This window comes from Lonchura striata, chromosome 1A (genome assembly GCF_050655825.1).
Source record: "Lonchura striata isolate lonStrDom1 chromosome 1A, ASM5065582v1, whole genome shotgun sequence".
NCBI classification, from domain to species: Eukaryota; Metazoa; Chordata; class Aves; order Passeriformes; family Estrildidae; genus Lonchura; species Lonchura striata.
In genome coordinates, this window is record NC_140741.1 from 10,739,799 (window position 1) to 10,744,922 (window position 5,124).

At 41.5% G+C, this 5,124-nt stretch overlaps 1 long non-coding RNA gene across 7 annotated transcripts in view; it reads left to right on the forward strand.

The window, feature by feature from the left end:
- LOC146763373 (uncharacterized) overlaps positions 1–5,124 on the forward strand; it is a 66,348-nt gene that overhangs the window by 6,401 nt on the left and 54,823 nt on the right. Inside the window, exon 2 of one of the 7 annotated variants that reach the window (XR_014952105.1) lies at positions 3,671–3,766. The exons of the other annotated variants lie outside the window; for them this stretch is intronic. This is a non-coding gene — a long non-coding RNA (uncharacterized LOC146763373). The remainder of the gene's footprint in view (positions 1–3,670; positions 3,767–5,124) is intronic. 7 annotated transcript variants of the gene reach the window in all.

Genomic DNA, 5,124 nt, shown 5'->3' on the forward strand with positions numbered 1-5,124 from the left:
TTCAGTATTTTGGAGAATTACTTGCTTTTGAGGAAATAAAGTTCGAAGTCCATTGATTAAATTCCTTATATCAATTGATACTGCTATTTTGTGAGAGTGTATTAGTTAGATGATTTTTATGCAGTGAACTTTCATTACATTATTAAATTGATATATATAAACTTTAAAAATTGGCCCCTCTTATTTTTTCTTTATTTTTTTTTTTCCCTAAGTGACATTGGAAAATGGTGTGTTTTACTGAAATCATCTTGTTTCTATGAGGAATTGTGTGATGGCTGCTGTTTTTTAGAGTCTGTGTGTGGTCAAAAGTGTCTCATGCAGAGAAGCACAAGGAATCTGAACTAGTACATGAGAAAAAATCCAGTATACGGTGGCATCATGTTTAGGTGAGGCTATGTGTACCATAGGCTTTGTTAATTTAAAACCCCTTCCTTCTAATATTTCCAAGTAAACATTGTCTAAAGAAGGCTTGTGGTCACTGCAAGTGCCCTGAACCCAGCTGGCAAGGCAGTGCTCTGAGCTAGAATCAAAACATGAAAGGAATAGGAAATATCCTATGTGGCTTGATTTGGGAAGGACAGCACTCAGGGATGTTTTAAAAGGAGGAAATCAGACATTGCCACAGCAATGCAGCACTGATAAATAAATTAGTGTCGTGGTTTGACACGGAAAGAGAAGTTTTTCCGGAAGGAAGAGGTCAATTTGGATATTGACCAATTGAAGGTGGACACGCCTCTGAGAACACAGAGGGTTAAAAGCAGAATTCCCAGGGGAACTCGCTCTCTTTGGTTCTGGTCAGCGTGCAGTGCAAACCTCCCCTGCCCAGCAATGAGCTGGGTGGGGAAGGGGAAGCCCCATGGCCTGATAAATGTAGGGCCCAAGGGTGGTGGAAGGACTGGAACCGGGCTGGCCCCTGCAGATGGAAGGGTGGAAGAAATCTGGGATGTCTCCTTCCCCCCCCCAGAATTTCTCTCCCGAGAGGGAAAGAGACAGCAGAAGTTCTGTCAGCAATTCCACTGTGAGGAAGGAGAAGGGGGGGGTGGGAGCTGCAAGGTGCCCAGTGCGTGGGAGTTGCTGGATGTCCGGGCATCGAGCCATCCTGGGAGTTCGGACTTTTAACCCTTCCTTGAGAAATGAAAGCTTTGTGAATTTTCCTTTCTCCTCCTTGGTTTGAAAGAGAGGAAGAAGGACACCTTGGACCCTGGGATGTTAGAAGGAAGAATTCTAGATGGGAGGGGGACAAGGAGTGGCTTTTGGCTGGACTTTTCCGTGTTAGCCACAACCTGAACCAATCTTCTCCTCCGAGAGAGACTGTGTTTTGGGAGGATGTCAGTGAGTCAAGAGACCTGCTTCAGCTGGGAAAAAGACAAAAGTGGAGTGAATGGAGAAAACGTTAGGGGGTTTGTGGTGGCGCCCCCTTGTCCTGGAAAGGAAAGAGAAGAGAAGAAGATCTCTGTTCTTGAGCCCTCGGCCCCAGGGGAAAATGGGGGGGACTGTGGTCCCAAACAATGAAAAACTGAACTGTTGTTTTCTCCCCTCTTGGCAGGGCATCCTTGAAAGGAAAAATCCTAAAAGCAGTCTGTCCATCCATGCATTGGTGGTGAGAGCACTGTGCATGGAAAGGAGAGGGGTCACCATGGCAAACTTTTCTCCGGGCGGTGCCATGTGTGACATGGAAACACAGGATGTGGCAGTGTGTTTTCTTGGGGGGTCTGTGGCACAGGAGAGACTCTGTTCCCTCGAAGGACTGAGTATCGATTGTCTGGAGGGTGGAAACCTGATTGGGATTCAGATTGTGTCTCACTGTGGTTTGTTGGAGTTGGGTGGTGGGGGGAGGAATGCTTTGCAAGGTTTTAATTTGATCTTTGTGTGTTTTTTTTCTTTTTTTTTCCTTTCTTTTTTTCTTTTGTAGTAGTAGCTTAATAAAGTTTTTTTTCCCCTGTTATTAAGCTTGGGCCTGCTTTGCTCTGTTCTAGATTCCACTTCACAGCATTCAAGGGAGGGATCACATTTTCATGGGGGCACTGGCATTGTGCCAGTGTCAAACCATGACAATTAGAAAATGTATTTTACTACATGATGGGTATATTTCTAGGTTCTTTATATCCTCCTGGACCTGCAGAGGGTGCAAAATTTCCACATTGCTCAGAAGAAGCAGAATTATTGCATTCTCCTGGTGCATTTTGCTCCTCTGGTAACTTGTAGCAGCACATCATCAGCACCAAGATCCTCTCTAGAAATGTAATTGCAACAAAAATGGAGATAAAAGCATTTATTACTGAAATTAGGGCTCTTGCCATTTAATTGGCAGAAGTGTTTTATTCTTCAAAAGCTGCACATAGTGCTCAGCAATTCTCTCTAGCCTAGTGCAATTTGTTTCCTTGTCATTTTCTCTCTTTCCCTAATAGGATGCTTTCCTCTTCATCTTGTCTCTTTTTCTGCTTTCTGTTTGATTTTTATCTGGGTATTTCTTTTGGCTCACAGTTTCTGATGGAATTCTTGCTTCCAGCTTTAAGTGATTTCTTTCATATCATTAAAACAGTGGAGGTAAATGATAAACTACGTGGCTTTCGTTACACATTTTATTTTCACGATTTCAGCAGTATCTAGAATAACAGAGTAAGATATCTGAGACATTATTATTATTATTTCACTTCATTTATTTTCAGTGATTTAGCAGAGGTCTTCAGGGGGAGGATAGTATGACAGCAATGTTTAGGCAAAAAACGTGCTTTTGAAGTGTAGGGGTTTCTGCTTTCAAAGAAAGCCATTCTGTTCTGCAAATCAAAATAAATGCTTCACTACCACTCAATTAGAGCAGTATTACTAGGGAAATAATCCCTCAAACTTAAAATACTTGTCAAGGGATGGGCGAGAAAGTTGTTAGTGTGTGGTGGTAAAACTTGTCTAACTTGTCTGACTTCCCATGTTTCATAACAAGGATTTTTTTTTTTTCAGTTTGTTTATTTCTGTTAATTTATGTTTTATTTTTAATTCACAGTCTCCATACCAGCTGTGAAAGGGCTGGGTTACAGTATTGTTGGAGGTACAACAGTCTTTCAGCTTGGTGGTTAGCCTTTGTGTAGGAGTGAATGTGCACTTAAATTTAGCTCTCTGTATTTGGTCAAAGTCCTTTGTGGGGTTCTTTTTAAGCAAATCTGATTAGTTTTTTGGCTGTAACAAAAACTTTTTGCATTGACCTGCTTATATCTCATCTTTGGCTTGATGGGGGAAAAAGCCAACCAAAAAAATATTGAACCAAAAAATATAAAAATAAACCAAGGAGGTCAAGAGGCAAAATTGTGCTTGTGCCAAGGCCCAGCACAGACCCTCATGTTCTGTGTGGCTGCAGATGATGGTGATACTGGGGAGAGCAGAAAACCTTTGTTGAGGCTTGTCCTTGACCCTGCTGAAAAACAAGAGGAAAATTTCATCTTGCCTCCTACCCAGTGCAAGTCTTTTGGTCAGAAGTTTTGAAATAGGTTGCTTAAATAGTGTAAATTGTATTTGGAGGTTTTTAATAGCTCTGATTAAGTCTGAGCATGCAGTTTACTAAGATAAAAATGATTAATTGTAAATAAATTGTTTGATTTGAACATATTATTGGGATAGTATTGCAGTAGCTGTATTAGCAGCATAATCATAATCTTGTTGTCTTCTCTGATTCCAGGAATTGCAAGGTTTAGACCTGCAAAGCAGAGCACAACATCATTATATAATTTGGTGGGGAAGAGAGGTGCTACTCTTCACAAAGGACAGATTAAAGGTTTGGGCCTATTATGTACCCATCTGCAGCTGCCTGCTCTTTGTGCAGCAGGGTGGCCCTTCCTCAGGTGGGAAAGGTGGAGGCTCCCAGCTGTAAAAATGTGCAGTTCCTTCTAGGGGCATGCAGGGCGAGGCATGAGGCTGAGGAAACAGTGATGGTGGAGCTTATTGCAGTCCATGGCACTTTAGGTGATGGAGGCCTCAGGAGCAGGGAATTACCCTGCAGGCTTCCTTGTTAATTAATCAAAAATACATGTGAGTGCACGAGAGAGCCTCTGTACAGAGCTGCACCTGATGAAAGAAGAAACAGTGCCTTTAGATTTATTTTGGTGCATGGATGGGGGACAATCACCTCCCTGGGCAGCCAGGGCTTTCTTTTCTTTGTGCCGCACATGGGGGTGGCTGGTGGCAAGGCAATGGTGCCACACAGAACCCTGGCATGGACCTGCCAGCTGGGATGCTGAAACCTCAGCTGGACACAGCTACAGGCAAGAATTTTAAGGCCAGCCTGGCCTGAGTGGAAAAGTTTAATGTGCAATTATTTTGAGAGTTCAATCACTAATATTTTCTTAAGCTCAGAGTGGTAAGACGGAAGCCAGAGGGATTATCTGCACCCTTGGGCAATATTCTCTGTATGTAGGACAATTTATTGTTTCCAGATATTGTCATTACATTCTTTATTATCAGCTGACCCTTTTAGAAATCTGGTTGCAGTGTTAATTTTATTTTCCATGTATCATAGGGCATGAGAACTGACAGAGAGCTTTGCTAAGAGAACAAAAACCCCATTAATTTTAGTCCTTTTTGCTGATGCCTTTGATTCTTTTGTTTTCCTATTAAAAACTTACTTTACTAAAGAAACTGTTAGAGGTTCACATGAATTGGGCAACTTGACAGCCATCAAAAGTGGAATAGGTAACAGAGATAAATAAAAATTCTAAAATAAAAATTAGATCTGTGTGGGATTCCTGAAGAAAGGCATAGGAAAATAAAGGTTTTTATTTGCAATCCATTTCAAGCATGCTACCTCCAAGAGATTTAGTTAAGCAAGAAATCTCTTATTGCAAGAAATTTATAAAACCTGGAAGATTTCTGGTACTTCAAGTGGTGTTCCTGCAATCAATTTACCATTTGAAAATACAGGGCATATTTGTGTTTGTGAAGGGAAGGGGTTTTTTATAGATGGGGAGGGACAACTTTATGGAAAGGCAGGTGCTGCTGACACTAGAGTCCTGGAGTCCTTAATGTCTGCTGTAGCCACAGGCTTATAGCAGTGTAGGTTGTTAAACTCATTTTTCCCCTTCCTCTTTCTCTTCTCATTTTCTTTTTCTTTTTTTTTTTTTTTTTTTTTGTAAACAG